The sequence below is a fragment of the Ovis aries genome, chromosome 13 (assembly GCF_016772045.2).
Source record: "Ovis aries strain OAR_USU_Benz2616 breed Rambouillet chromosome 13, ARS-UI_Ramb_v3.0, whole genome shotgun sequence".
NCBI classification, from domain to species: domain Eukaryota; kingdom Metazoa; phylum Chordata; class Mammalia; order Artiodactyla; family Bovidae; genus Ovis; species Ovis aries.
The window spans coordinates 45218352-45235130 of record NC_056066.1 but is presented as its reverse complement, the minus strand read 5'-3'; positions in this window follow the sequence as shown (position 1 = coordinate 45235130).

The window sequence follows — 16779 nt, the reverse complement described above, 5'->3', positions numbered from 1 at the left end:
TTTCCAAGCCCAACTGTCTTTGACAACTAGAAGTTTTTTTGTAATTCACTGGGGACATTAATGGGCTGAATTAAATGAGGCTATTTATGAAAGTCTTTCTGCACCCACTGAGTGCCAATATCTGCGTGTCTCCCTGTGGAGATATGAATGTGCTTGATTCTGCGCTGCACACGCAGACCTTCCTGAGGCCTTACATGTTATCAGTCTCAGGCAGTGGATCATCATTCTAACCCCCCCAGTTCTAAGCTTTAGAAGTCATCTGACTCACAGGGTTTCATAGAAGGAATTCTGGATACGCGCCAGCTTCCCACCAGTACAAATGCTCCTGTGTAGTAACTGAAGAAAGAGAACAAGTTAGTATTCCCAAGTTATTTTTAAAAGAAAGAAAAATATTTATCACAACTGAAAGGAGAAATGAAATATTCACCATTTTACCTGAATGGCTCAACACTCCTCTCTCAGGAATCAAAGTAATTGTAGATGAAAAATCATCCAGGACTTAGTATACCTGAGCAACAGTGCCTACATACTTGACCTAATTGACATTTATAAAACAGCCAGCCCCTAAACAGCAGAACTCTCATGGATTATTCACCAAGTTAGGCCATATTCTGAGCTGTAGAATAGCCATGGAAAATTTAAAATAATTGAAATAATTCAATGTAATTTCTCTGGTGAAAACAAAAAAAGAAGAAGAAATGAAACAAGGTAACTGAACAGCCCATAAATATTTGAAAATTTAAAATATAATTTTAAATAACTCATGAGTCAAAAAGGAAAAGATAAAGGAAACTAAAAAAAAAAAGATATTTTGCATTGGATAAACACACACACACACACATACACAAACACACACACCTCAAAAAAAAAAAAATGTCTAGGATGTCTTCTCTCTTCACTCCTAATCCATGTTGTGCTTGAGGTCCTAGTCAGGGCAATAAGGCAAGAAAAAAATATAAAATTCAAACAGTTTGGAGAGAAAGTAACAAAAGTGTTTCTATTTTCAAACAATGTAATCAACCACACAGTACTTACCAAAGGATCTACAGGCTCTTACAAAACTAATAAGTAATTTTATCAAGTTTTAGGATACAAGGTATAAAATACACAGAAACCAGTATCTTTTCTGTATGTGATCAATAGAGGATTAGAAAAAAAATAGAAGCAATGTCATGTATATTACTGTTGTTGTTATTGTTTAGTCGTGAAGTCATATCCAACTCTTTGCAACCCCATGAACTGCAGCACCAGGTTCCCCTGTCTTTCACTCTCCATTATGACAGCACCAAAGCCCATGAGACTTGGACAATCATCCCACAGAGTATGCACACGGCCTCTGTGTTGAGAATTGACTGAATCCGGGGAGAGATGGACCATGTCTATGGATCAGAAGACTAAACATTGTTAAGATGTTAATGCTCCCTGTATTGATTTATTGGCTCAAACTAATACCAATCAAAATCTCAGCAGGACTGTTGAGTAGATGTTAAGAAGCTGATGCTAAAATGCATAAGACAAAAAAAACAAAGGAATTAGAATAGTCGGAAGAGTTTTTAAAAAACAAGAACAAATGAGTAGAACGTATGGGGCTTTATTTCAAGAGTTGCTGTTTAAGCCAGTCCTCAAGAGAGTGGGTACTGACAGCAGCAGAGACAAAAAATCAATGAAAAAAAATGACTTCTGTGTGTGTTTATACATACAATGGATTTAAAACACAGATACATTAGCAATTTAATGAAGAAAGAGTATTCTTTTCAAAAAACAAAGTGGGAGAACTGAGCAACCATATGCAAAAAGACCCCAAACTTTTGAAACACAACTTCCATGACATAAAACAATCATAAGATACTAATAAATAACTATTAAAACTTTGAAAATAAAATTAAGACAACATCTTTGTGAACTGGAGTTTGGCAAAGATTTCCATGATATGACAGAGGACATGACCTATACCTGAAAACATTAATAAATTAACAGAGGAAATCAATGTTAGGAGTTAATTTGAAATAGTGGCCTATTTTTTTTATAGATGTCTATTGAGTGTTTCCTATATACCTGGCAGTGTTCTAGGCATGACAAAAGGTTTCATCGAAATGAAAAGCTTTTCTTCTTTTAAAGTACAGTTAATCGTATGAGAAGTTAACCACAGGAAGACACGCATTTAACATATGAAAAGTTATAAACTGGGAGAGAATGCACAATGCCCATCTGAGGAAGGACTCATGTAGAGAAAACACAAAAGTCTCTCAAAACACAATCAAAAGGAAATGGATGACCCAATAAAAAAGGGGGCAAATAATTTGAACAGACAGCAAAGAAGAGGAGCAGGCAGAACATGAGCACTTGAAAGGCTGGTGCTCATCTTTGCTTGTTGTTGTTGAGATGCAATTAAACCACAAAGTGATGCCACTGCATCCCTGGAAAGCTGACACTCAAAGCAGAGCACACGTGACAGCACTTAGTGCAAATGCCCGCACGGGTGTGGAAGGGAAGGGAGCCGGTAGGAAGGCAAAACAGTGTCGCTGCAAGGACCAGTCCTCAGGTCTCTTCTCCAGGTACATCTCCACTTCTACGAGTCAGCACTCTTATTGTTCATACATTTGATTGCTACTTAGCTTTAAACATGAGACCCTTCAAAGAAGTGTCTCTGACCACAGCACCTGTTTAGCTCTCAGTCTCCATCCCTCTTGTTCTGTGTGTGTCTTTTTGTATATTTCTTTAGTTAGTTAATTTTTGTTTGTCTTCATAATACTTCTCACTCTGTGTTTTTGTCAGTTCATTTAATTGCTTGCCTGTTTACTCTTGTCTTAGTTCCAGCTGCTCTAAGGAAATACCATAGACAGGGAGGCTTATAAACAGAAGAAAACAGTCTCTCACGGTCTGGATGCTGGCAGTACAAGGTCAGGTGCCAACATAATCTGGTTCTGGTGAGAGGCTGCTTCTGGGCTGGCAGGAAACAGCTGGCATCTCATCATATTCAACACGGCAGAGATGGAGAGGGAGCCAGGTCTCCGGCGTCTCTTCATAATAGCCCGGGAAAGGACTACCCTGGTGAAGTCCACTGGCCTCGATGACCATCCTGTTCATCACTCAGAGCTGATACTGGCATTTGCCCCTGAGCCCAGTCAGGCAGGATTTTCCATCTTTCCTGGGACAGGAGATTCTGAAGGTCATTTGGCCTCATGGTGATGTGCTGCTTTGGGAACCAGGTCTGTAGCTTGGCGTTTTCTTGATCTGGAGTATGCCATCAGTCCCCATCCTGTCCTGGGAAGGTTAGTGAAGTGTGCTGCATTTTACTTCTCTCAGGACACAAGTGTGTCATTTAGCAGATTGTTATTGTTGCCACCGCTGGATGGCATAGACTGCAAAGATGGATGTGTTCCCAATTAAATATCCTAAAGGAGCTTTCTTATTGAGAATATTTGGCCAAATACTTTGAAACCCACTTGTTTAGTCATCACACAACTCAAACCACAACTCCTCACCATAGAATATATTAAACTGGCCAGCTTTTCTCTTATAGCCTGTGGATAGCCATTTGGCAATTTGAATCTCAACAAATGTAGTCAAGACTTCCCAGGTGGCTCAGTGATGAAGAATCCTGCCAATGCAGGAGACGCAGGACACTCAGCTTTGATCCCTGGGTCAGGGAGATCCCCTCGAGTAGGGAATGTCAACCCACTCCAGTATTCCTGCCTGGAAACTTCTATGGACAGAGGAGCCTAGTGGGTTACAGTTAATGGGGTTGCAAAGAGTCGGACACGACTGAGCACTGAGCATGCACACACATATGCAGTCAATTGCACAGTCATCTGGGAAGTTATGTAGCACTGGGATAATATGCACTGTTCTAGTATAAACATACTCATTACAGCATCTTAAAGAATTTCGGTTATAAGAGCTTTTAATTCCGCCAGCCACCCCCCTTTCTTTGTATCAGACAAATGATTCATCTCTCTGTGGGAGCATTCTAGAGTCTCAAGACGCAAGTGCTGAATCGTAGTAAACTGCAAGATGGGGAAAGTGATGACAGATCTTTCAGGGAACTGGAGCTGGGCCAGAGGGTCCTGACAGCCATTCTCGGTTCATCAGCAGATGCTCGCGATTACTCAAGTCCTTGAAGTCACAGAAAGGACTGACAGGACTGCTCATTTTTGAAATTAAAAGATAAGTTTTATCTTCATCATGGTGAACTGGTCAGCTGAATATTTCAGCAGTTGGGGAGGAATTGAGACAAACTGTCAAGTAAAAATTTGCAGTCGTCTGGAAGAGACCACGTAGTAGAGGACAGCGAGCTGAGCTCTGTGGGGGACAAAGGAGGACAAGCCTATTTAATTTCCTCCAGTGATGGAGGGCCAGGACCCTGGACAGAGGAGAGACAGATGTGGTTGGTCTGAGAGGGAAGACTGTACTGTGCTGCTCATAACCCTCCCCAGTTCAGGAGGAGACTGTGTTTACTGGGCAGGGAGAGGGGGTTGGGGGGCAGAGTCAGTAATTCTGAGGGAGGACAGCAGACTGCAAGGGAAGGGTGTCTCTGGGGAGGGGCTGAGCCTGTGTGGGATTCTCCAGAAGACCTCATTCACCTGTGTGAAGCCCAGGTGTCCCAAGGTCCCCAGTGCTCCAGGAGACATCAACAAGCAAGTTAAGTTACTGACTTCAGTCTAAGTTATGAAAAAAAAAAAAAAACAGCCAAAAAGATGTTTTTAAAATTCCTTTCCAATTTATAAAGTTATATAACATGATCTCTGTAAGTACACAGCTCCAAGTTCTCATCATTTTCCTAAATCTCTCAAAAATGACACGTCTTGACTCAGATTAGGTGTGTGTGCACAGTTGTGAGAGAAGCCATGGGGTGACTTGCTGGTGTACAGTGTGGAATGTAATGCTCTAAGGGCCATGAAGTAACACGGACATGTGATGTCAGATCCCTGGAAGGTTTCTCCTGCAGCAGGATGTCACACCGAGAGGTTAACTGTGTGGCTGGAAGTGTGACTGTCTGAGGCTCTGCTAGGTTGCCTGTCCTCCACCTGGAAGTGAGATGAGATCCCAGGGTTTCCTTGGAAGGCCGAGCCCAGGCGACTTGAATGCACACAGTTAACATCCATTAATTCTTATAGATGAGCCCTTCCTTCTTTTCGTATGCTAATCCTCTTAATCAGAGGATGATCAGTTGGGTTTTGCCAAGGGCAGCTCTTTTCTAAAGGTGACTTTTGGGTATTGCTGCTGCCAATCTGTCTCAGAACATGGAGTTCCTGGTGGGATGGTGGTTCGTGTGGTTCCTGCCAAAGGTCACAGCACTGTTTCTCTAGCTTGCTGCAGCTCCTTCAAATTCAGAAAAGGAGACTTGTGCTTGAATCCCAGCCTTACTGTGTACTGTGGTACAGTCATGCCTCACTGACATGGTACCAGCACCTTGACCCAGGATGTCCAGCCTCCAGGGCTGGGAGAAATGACCGTCTGGCCTTTATAAGCAGCCCTGCCCAAGGTATTCTGTGATGTCAGCTGGAATTGACCAAGACAGAGTATTTCCTAAGATGGAGACCCCGGCATCAAAGTTTGATTGATTAGACCAAACGTGCAGTTGAAATGCTAACCTGGGCTTCTCTGGAGGCACGAATGTGTGTCTGTGTATGCGTGAGATATTGTGTGTTTATATGAACATGTTTAAACATGCCTTAGAGGGTGCTGAAGGAGAGGAGGTGGAGGAGGGGAGAGTAAGAGACGACCAGCCCTGTTGAGAGCGTCTTGGCCTGGTGACGGGAAATCAATTTGTTCCATGAACTTTTCTTTCTTCTCAAGCTTCCCTGGGATTTAATATGCAGCATGGCACGAGGCTTGTCCCCATGTCGCAGAGACAGACACTTAATTTGGTAATAATGTGCACAGGCTCCTCCAGCCTGCCAATATTTCATTCCAGGGAAAGGCTTTCCTCCTGAGGGGCTCTTGGCTGCAAATGAGCAAGAAAGGGAAATATTCTGGCCAGGCCCAGCCCACGGAATAAAGGAATGCAATCGAGTATTCAGGCAGATGGAGGTGGGCCTGGGGGGAGCCTGATACCTGAGCGTAGCCCTGGGACGTGGAGTTACTCACTACCCTCCGCCCAGTCCACAGACACTGAAAACAGCATTTGAGGACAAACAGCGGCCACAGGAGGAGAATGTTTCTGGAAGAATGGACCACGGATTCAACCAGCCTTTTACCCATCCCTTTTGTTTTATCTCTTTTGGAGAGTTAATTTACACACATCTTTTCTGGAGAGTTAATTTACACACGGATAATCGAGGATGTGTTTTCCTGTCTCCAGGGTTAATATGGAGAAATAACCTGAAATACTGCTGGATGGCTTTAAAACGCTAACCGAGTAGCCTTCTCCATCTGGCCTCCATGACTGGGCACATTTTGCACCGAATGATTTAAGACAGACTAGAACTGTATTTCCAATAGCATGGATCAGCCTCACTGAAAGAGTTAATGATGGTAGGAAATTTTACAGAAATTTGTAAGAGAATAGTACAAGCTATGAGCATATCCTGAGCATTCTTTCACAAAGTGTATCTCATTCGATCACATAGATGCCCTGGTTTTAATAGGGCTCACACAACTGAGAAAACTGTTTTTTGAATAGATTTGACAAAGTCTTAATCAAAAAGGCCCTCAGCCCAATGAGTTCTCTGAAATTTTCTCCTCTTCTCTCTTAACTTATATTTGCAATTGAGGAGAAGTGTTGTTCAACAAAACATCAGAGTCTCATGTAGAACATGATGCTTTTGTCTATATTTTCATTCCAGCATGGATCAGAAAATCCCTAATTCCGTCTCATTTTTCAGTCCCACAGTGCATTTGTAAGAGGTGTGTCAGAAACTGCGAGAGTGAGCCTAGCAGTCTAGAGAAGTGTGTAGAACCACTTATATTAGAGCAGGACTTTCAGGCTTCTTCCACCCTTTGATTTGAAAAGAACTCTGTGACCTTGGGAGAGTTGCTCAGCTTCTCTGAGACTCATTTCTAACCTCAGATGAAAAATTTCAGTTTTCATTTTCATCCTACTTTGTATTATTCTTATTATTAAGAGCAATCCCAAATCTATGTGTTATTGGATGTATTGACCCAGAAGATCTTCAACGTTAATTAAATAGGCAAGAATATTACAAACGGAATATTTCAAAAGAGCTGCCAAAAGTAATGTTTCATTAACTCTGCAATGGACGATTCGCCCATTACACTCAGAGATCTTGTTGCACAGAACACTTTGCTTTTATTGTGCTGTTTTGCACTCCTCCTACCACACCAGCCTCACGTCCTAGCTTTAGAAGCGTCCTGGTAGGGCTTGGAAGGCCGGCTCAGGAGGACGGTCCAATGGAACGTGAATCCAGGTGGAGCTGGCCTCATTGCCTCTCCTAAGAGCCCACAGCAAATGGCTTAGTCTTTTGAGCCCGAGTTCATCTGACTGAACATTGAGGATGATAATGCCTCCCTGAGCTATTGCGACCACCCAGCCGATCTACGGCACAGGGCACGCAGCTGCCACAGACACACTCCCTGGCTTCAGCACTGTCTCCCTTTGGTCCTTAGAAGGACGGCCATGTGAGGAAAGGCTGTGTACAAGAGAAATACCACACAGGCATCTAATACAAAAGTTTTCTGCCTTACCAAAATTACATCATGAGAGCTGTTCCAACCCACACAGAAGGGCAGGGTTAGTGCACAGAAGACCATCATAGTCTACCATAAATCAGCCGTAACCGTCCCCATGGTAAAGTCCAGGGAAACGATGATACAGTTTCTAAATAACTGCAAAAATATTTAGGTTTGCTTTATTTTACTCATTTGTGGGGCAGGTGGTATATCTCAAATTATGGTTCTAGAAAATTAATATAGCTTTTGAAGGTAACATCTGAAGCAAGCCAAATACATGATGAAAAAGTTGTAAGATTTGGGAGAAGTATCACTGAAATAAACAGAAACATCAAGAAGGGGAATATTTACTGCAAGTCATTTTGGTGATTAAACTATTCCCATTTTGGAGTAGAGAACTATTTTGCCAGGTCTTAAAAACCAACCATCTCTTTATGTACCCCTAGGGTGCACTTTCTGTAATATTAGCCCGCCAGTCAGTACTTAGATTGAAATGTTTGATATGAAAGATGGCCATTTACCAGACTGGCACCAAATGAACTAAGACTGCAGGCTATAATGCCTTTTAAACAAAATTACAGTGTAAGTCACAAAATTTGTAGCATTCACTGTTATGAGGAGAAAATAAATTGCTAGCTTGTGCAAAGACTGGTGATTTGACACAATGCAAATATTTTTGAATGCTTCTAGCCCACACCTTAATCTTTCTAACCTATTTCCTTATAGTGAGCACAATGAGGAACCTAACCAATCTTAAATGGGAGCTTCAGAGTAACAGGCGGGCCCTGCCAAGGTGCTCGAACTTAACGCCAATTAAGAATAAAAAAAATTTACTCACAGGAGAAACAGTATGAGACTTTTCTGAACATCAAGAAATTTGACAAGCTCTTTCAAGGTGAAAAACCAAGGACACAAATTGGCTTGAAAGCCATGACTCTCAAGTTCTTGGTTCAGCTTTTGGACAATTATTCATGGAACACTTGGCTACAATTATTGTCACTGTGGTTCAAAAATCCTTAATGTAAGGGTAACTGTTGTAGGCAAGAGACTGGATCTCTTTAGGGAAGTGTATGTGCTTTATCTATTTTCATAAGAAAAATAATCAACTTCAGAAAATGTCATTTGGGCCCCAAATTAATGCTTTAACTAAGATAGAAGTAAAAGGAAACATATTTATCTGGAGACTTAGCGTCTATGATCAGAGAGAATAAGAAATGAAAATGAAATCCTAAGAAGTACCTCAACCCAGTCTGCTTTATCTGGAACAATCTTCTCTGCATTATAAAATTTACAATAAAAAAGCAAGTATTTTAATGACTTTGGATTCTTAGGGGGACCAATCAATAAATTGATAGTTAATATTTATTTTTAACATATTTTACTTTACAGCAGTTTTAGCTTCACAGCAAAATTGAGTGGAAAGTAAGACATGTTCTCAAATATCCCCTCCCCAAATGTGCACAAATAAACTGTGGAAAATTCTGAGAGATGGGAATACCAGACCACCTGACCTGCCTCTTAAGAAACCTATATGCAGGTCAGGAAGCAACAATTAGAACTGGACATGAAACAACAGACTGGTTCCAAATAAGAAAAGGAGTACGTCAGGGCTGAATATTGTCACCCTGCTTGTTTAACTTCTATGCAGAGTACATCATGAGAAATGCTGGGCTGGAAGAAGCACAAGCTGGAATCAAGATTGCCGGGAGAAATATCAATAACCTCAGATATGCAGATGACACCACCCTTATGGCAGAAAGTGAAGAGGAACTAAAAAGCCTCTTGATGAAAGTGAAAGAGGAGAGTGAAAGAGTTGGCTTAAAGCTCAACATTCAGAAAACTAAGATCATGGCATCTGGTCCCATCACTTCATGGAAAATAGATGAGGAAACAGTGGAAACAGTGGCTGACTTTATTTTTCTGGGATCCAAAATCACTGCAGATGGCGATTGCAGCCATGAAATTAAAAGACGCTTACTCCTTGGAATGAAAGTTATGACCGACCTAGATAGTATATTAAAAAGCAGAGACGTTACTTTGCCAAAAAAGGTCCGTCTAGTCAAGGCTATAGTTTTTCCAGTGGTCATGTATGGATATGAGAGTTGGACTGTGAAGAAAGCTGAGTGCCAAAGAACTGATGGTGTTGGAGAAGACTCTTGAGAGTCCCTTGGACTGCAAGGAGATCTAACCAGTCCATCCTAAAGGAGATCAGTCCTGGGTGTTCTTTGGAAGGACTGATGCTAAAGCTGAAACTCCTATACTTTGGTCACCTCATGTGAAGAGTTGACTCATTGGAAAAGACCCTGATGCTGGGAGGGATTAGGAGCAGAAGGAGAAGGGGATGACAGAGGATGAGATGGCTGGATGGCATCACCGACTTGATGGACATGAGTTTGGGTAAACTCCAGGAGTTGGTGATGGACAGGGAGGCCTGGTGTGCTGTGATTCATACGGTCACAAAGAGTCAGACACGACTGAGTGACTGAACTGGACTGAACTCTAATGTGCACAGCCTCCCCCATCACCATCCTCTCCAGATGGAATGTTTGTCACTGATGACCCTGCACTGATTCGTCATCATCACCCACATTTCCAGCTGACATCTGGGCTGGTTCTTGGTGCTGCAGATTCTATGGGTTTGGACAATTGTCCAATGACATAGATCTACCATTAGAATGTCATACAGAGAAGTTTCTTTGCACTAAAAGTCCTTTATTCTCCACCTATTCATTTCTCTTCCTTGCTCCTCTGACCCTCACAATCACTCATCTTTTTATTGTCTCCAGTTTTACCTTTTCCAGAATGTCACAGAGTTGGACTCACACAGTGTATAGACTTTATGGATTGGCTTCTTTCACTTAGTAATATGCATCTAATGTGCATTTAAGTTTCATCCAAATCTTTTTGTTGTGTATTCAGGCAATGTTATGAATCTGAATGTAGTAGTAATTAAAGTAAGAATACCAATATCCTTGGGCTTCCCTTGTGCCTCAGCTGGTAAAGAATTCGCCTGCAATGCAGGAGACCTAGGTTTGCTTCCTGGGTTGGGAAGATCCCCTGGAGAAGGGAAAGGCTACCCATGTCAGTATTCTGGCCTGGAGAATTCCATGGACTGTATAGTTGTATAGTCCATGGGGTTGCAAAGAGTCGGACACAACTGAGTGACTTTTACTTTCACCAATATCCTTTCAAAAAGTTATGGAAAAAAAATCTTACTGATAATGCTGCTGCTGCTGCTGCGGCTACCACCACTATTTTTCAGAAGAATTTGTATGATTATCTCAAAGCCAGAGGTCGGAACCCAGACTTCTGATTCTGGCCCTAAACTTTTGTAAAAGTGCTAGGACATGTCTTTCTCTAAATAGATGCTAAAATTCTTACAACAGTGTTTATTCTAAACACTAATCTTGATCTCTTTTCCTCACCACAGTTTGACATTATTTCTCATCAAAAGCATCATAAATGTAGGTATTAAAACATATCTGGTTTTATGAACAGGAGAGTGGATTATTACAGCCAGTCACCTTTATTTGTTAAAACTAGTATTTTCATTTAAAATATGCTAATTTTTAACTTAATAATTGAAAACATAATGATTCTTTTGTAAGAACTCCCAATAAAAGAATTATATTTCTTTCTTTATTCCTACTGTAAAAAAAGTTTAAAATGGATTACATTTATAATGTCTTCAATTTCTGAAGTGATATTAAGTCATTTACCAGGTCAGAAAATTGATTTGGTCCTCTGCGTTCCCTTAGCCTCAATCATGAGAAATAAGACTTCTGATATATTCAGTTCTCATCCCTTGCAGCACTATTCTGCTTGACTATGGTGAAAATATCACATTCTAGCAGAATAGCATGGGCTTTGCCAACAGGTTCCAATAAGTCAAGGTATTCATGGCAATGGATAAGTAACTTTAAGCGTTGCAATTGGGTTTAACTCACTCTACCTAAGTACAGCTAATTCCCAAGTGCAGGGCATGTCATCATTATGTGACTGTCAACTTTGCCCAGGAAGCAGTAGGAGAGTTCATCAAATAAATACTAGTAAATGACTCCTATTCATGTTAGTTTTTAGTAATGACTTGAAATGACTTGGAAGTTTTGGTTTGTTCTCAATCTCGAATATGGTCCAGATCCCATCGAAGACCAGGAAAAATCAACAACCTTGGAATTCAGACGTTAAACAACATTAGACTCGTGCTCTGTTCTTGAGTTTGAGTGTTGGGGCTCTTCCAGTGGCTCAGCAGTAAAGAATCCACCTCCCAAAGCAGGAGATGCGGGTTTGATCCCTGGGTTGAGAAGATACCCTGCAGAAGGAAATGGCAACCTGCTCCAGTATTCTTACTGGGAAATTCCGTGGACAGGAGCCTGGTGGGTTATATAGCCCATGGGGTCACAAAGAGCTGGACACAACGAAGAGACTGAGAACGAGCACATAGATCCATGTTATTTAACAAGGCAATCCCGATAGAAGAGGAACCTTGGTTCTGGGTCAGAATAGTCACCTTCTGTGTGGGATATCCAGGCTGTTAAGCCTGGGATACACGATGCAGGCAGTGCAATGAAAACCAGCAGTTTAGCCATGTGGTACTCAGGTTGAAAGAAGGTAAAACACTTGGGTCCCATCCACAGGTGTGAAAATAATGAGGAGGTTAGTAGAAGTCATTTCCGACCTCTAGGGGTAACATCAGGGATGAATGAGAAGGAACATTGCCTGCTCAAAGAGCTCCTAATAGTTCATAGACACGTGAAGAAAAAGATTTTGAAACACATGATGTTTTATACGAAATGTTAAAAAATTAACCATCTCCTCAAGTATTTTTCATAAACTGAATCTTTCTTATCTAATTGTTTCATGTAAGGAATTCCTAAGGGAACTTTGACAATGATTCTGACAGTACCCAGAAGTGGAAAAGGGGCCTGGTCTCTCTCTATCTTTAGCAGAAATATGCTTTAATCAGAACATAGATAACATAGGACCATAAGTGTAAAAATAGTTGTCATGTCTTTGTTGAATGGTCAGTGTTTCATTACCAACAGGATTCTAGCCCTGAATTACCATACCCAACTCTGGACAAAAATATATCAAATATGCGACAATCTATCATGTCCATGGTGATACATCCTGTCCAGATGTACCCCTTTCCAGCTCCCTCCCCAACTCCATCTTATAAGGAGCTCTATCCAGAACACCCCCCACTGGGACCATCCTAAGCTTCCCCTTAGCTGCACTGAGGTGAGGGACCCTGACTTTGACCATAACTATTGGTCCGTTTCTGGAAGACTCTGGTAAACTTCAAAACTGATGCTTAAAACTCTGAGCCTAAAATGCCTGGAACATATGTAAAAGCTCAACTCAAGTTTATATAATAAATAAAATGGAATATTTAATGTGATGCCTTACTGCTTTCATTTTCACCAAAGAGCAGAATAAATGAAATGAAGGCCAATTTCAACTTTCTTAAAAACTACAAAAATTGAAATGAGGGGAAAATGGAGATTTGATATTTTTTTTTTGGTCTGTTTCACAAGCTACCTTAGCTGTCAAGGTTTGTTTTCATTCACATTACTCTTTAGCTTTGGATCCATCCTATATTTGGAACAGCCTGTGGTGAGTGCAGAGCAAATGTGAGCTGCTGTTATGAGTTGTACACGTTCATCTGAATTTTACAGTCTCTCTACCAGGCATCAAGGTTCCTTTGCAATAAAGAACAGTGGTTCATACTGTTTGGAAAAGAAAACCATGTTAAGACCTTCCGTAGGATGTCTATTGGAAATGCCTGCCCTGTGTTGTCGATTTCATTATCATGTTAGAAACACTTTTGCCCCTGGTGCTTCTCCTGGTCCCGATTGTTAATTGTTGTTATTTTGCAGAGTAAAATATTGATGACATTGGTCAAAAAGATTGACAGCAGCATGAATTGTTATTAACCAGACTGTTGGTTGCAGCTTACATTTCAATGCATTCTAGGATGAAGCAGAAGCCCTCCGGGGAGTCTCTTTTTCATTCTCTTTTTCAAAGAGGCAGAAATTAACTCTTTCACAACTTTCTTTGCAATTGTCCCTTATTCTGTTTCCTTTGAGCAATTAAAGCAGCAGGTATTGATTTTTACCTTGAAACATAAAGGGACTCATTATTCACCAAAGTGGAGGTTGGAAATTGTCCTCAAAGCTTGAAGTAATCAAACACAAAATAGTTCTTAAAGAACCAAAGGTGGAAACGATAAGGTCGATCTTGGGAAGACAGAAGAAGCAGAGTATCAGGAGAAAGGTGACCTCAGGGCAGAGGGAAAGCCACTCCTTGTTCACACCCACCACAGACACCCTGACAACAGGAACACAGATCACATGGTCTCAATCTTTCGGGAAATGTTCATCTTTTGTCTCTCCATGCAGCCAAAGAAGTCTGACTACCAAAGCCTCTTCTGAATGATCTTGTCATCCATTTTTTGTAATAGTATATCCATATGGTGCAAATTAGTCTGGATTACTTTCACACCTGTGGGATGATTATCTATGAGGCCATTTATAATCAATATGATGAACTGAACAGTCACAGTGGAGTGAGAGATGGAAGCTACATGTCCTGGGGTGAAGACAAAATCCCACTAACTAATATTGCCATTTTCTCTCTTAGACTCGATCTTATATCTCAGAAATAGAAGGCAGTGAATCTTCTTGAAGGTATTTCCAGGCATATTAGTCAAATCAACAACTATGGCCAATTTTGAGTCACGTGGAGATTTTGTAAGCTGTGGACATTTTCCACCAAGTATTAAACTGGTGAGAGGAGTGTTGGTGACTGACAAAAGTGTGCAGCGCCAGACATCTCGTCCCTCTGCTGGTTGTCACTTTGTTTGCTAATGTCTTTGTTGCCTTTCTCTTAGATACTTTCATGGTTTCCTCTTTTATACCTGTCTTTATAAAATCACAAAATGATACATCTTGGTGTGTTAGACCATGATCATGTCTGATCCTTGAAAGCATTAGTCGCTCAGTTGTGTCTGACTTTTTATGACGCCACAGACTGTAGCCCACCAGGTTCCTCTGTCCTTGGGATTTTCCAGGCAAGAACACTGGAGTGGGTTGCCATTTCCTTCTCCAGGGTCCTTGGAAAGCCCTCGGCAAAAACTCCCCTCTTTTATATATAGGAAGCCCTTATGTTGAGAAGTCCACCTTACATTCTTACCTACACAAGAGACTAGAAGTAAGACTGCATGTGTTGGTAGTCACAGGTGGATAAACGGTTGGATGAGACGTGTGTGCTGTTAGGAAGTAACTGGTGAGTCTTCCTGGGTTGTGTGGGTAAATTCATGGATTGGAGGATCCAGGGCCTTTCCAACCAGATGGGACCCTGACTCCAAACTGGTCAAACTAAGGAAATCATCCTAAGGAAATCTTGGGAGAGTGGGTGAGAGAGGGCAGCACTGGGCCCCTTGTGAACTTCAATACTACACTATCCTTTGCCTCAGCTTGTGGAAGTATATCCTTATCTATATTAAGTAGACCCATGGTGCCACTGAAATGTGGTCTGAGCATCCCCTTTCTACTCACCTCTCAGCTTCGGTGTGGGTATTTCTTAATTTGTCCAACTGTACAGTCACAATGTTGAGCTTGTCTATACCAAAGTCTTCTAGTTATACTTCGGTTTTGTTTGTAAACACCAGTACCAGCCTCCAATTTGGAATATCTGCATTTTACAAAATGTTCCTTACTGACACAGCCAAGGACTGTGTGTTGTATAGCTGCATTAAGATATTTAAATGATTTCCTGAACTGAAGCTCCCTGAAGTGTTAGAGTTAATCAGAAGCACCGGCGGTCAGGTGGCATCATTTCATGGCTTATGGAGAACATAATCGCACGTCAAGAAGAATCTCTGAGTAATTTATTTAAACAATGGTCACAATTGTGCTTTCTCCATTCCTTGTGTCCCTAGTAATTTAACCTGCAGTGTTTTCATCCATGACATTTAATCAATACATGAAAATCACTTCAGGGACCCGTTATATCCTGAATTCACTAATCTGCTTGGGCAAGAGACAAGCATATGGGAAGGTTTCTTGTTTGAGGTCGTGAAGGAGGATGGGTGGTACCAAGTTCTGGTTTTCTAAGCCCTTCAGAGGCTAGTACCTGGAACACTAAGTGGTCCTCTTGGCTTCCATGTTTAATTCAAGCATTTTCCAGTTAGATACAGTTTGCACAAACTTGAGAGTGCATACGTATTGGTTCTTCTTTTTCTTACTCTTTCTATTCTACAGGGTACTTTCTGATAAGAAATACAAAGTACACATGCTTCTTTCAGAGGTCCAGATGTTTTATTCATCATAGAATATAAGGGTGAAAGTAATGCAGTAAAATTTCACTTATTCCAATCATCAATTGGAATCTGGTTTATGACTGCACAATAAGAAACCAATGAGATCGGCTGTACTACTGTGATATATCATAAAATATCCCTTAATCCTTAGGCTTTGGTTAGGAGCTGATTTATGAAGAGTCTGGAATAGATACAAATTAAGTTTAACATAATGCAATGCAGCCCAATCAGACTACCATTGCATTAAATTGACATAAATTGAATCATTTTTTAATGAAATGAGCACGCTGCAGTATTTCAGAATTCTTGTTATTATTCATAGCCGAGAACAATGAGATGTTTTATGATTCTTAGTTATGTGTATTCCTTTGTTCCATAGTCCATGTGCTGGACTATTTTTGAATTGCATAACTCAATTGGCACTATTAGTAGCTTCATTAATAAATTAACCTAACATGAGTATTTTCACAGGTTTGTCTAAAGCATGTACATTTGACTTTTCACAGATCGGGATGGTCTGAATGTTAATATCGTTGTGTTATGAGGATTTTCATTCACTGCTGATTCGTGCTAGTACCACATCTCTAACAAGGCAGCACTAATTAGATGATGTATCTAGAAGAGCAAGTTCCACCACACAGATGGACCAATCTTTCTAGTGGGAACCTAATAGGAGATGATGCTTCAGTAAATTGTATTTCCTCCTCACACGGACTTCTATATGACTGAGAGGACGAGAAGGATCTCCATGTGCTAAGGTGGAGAGACATCAGTGTATATGTGTGCAGAAAGCACAGTAGACAATAGTAAATTTTGAATCCTTA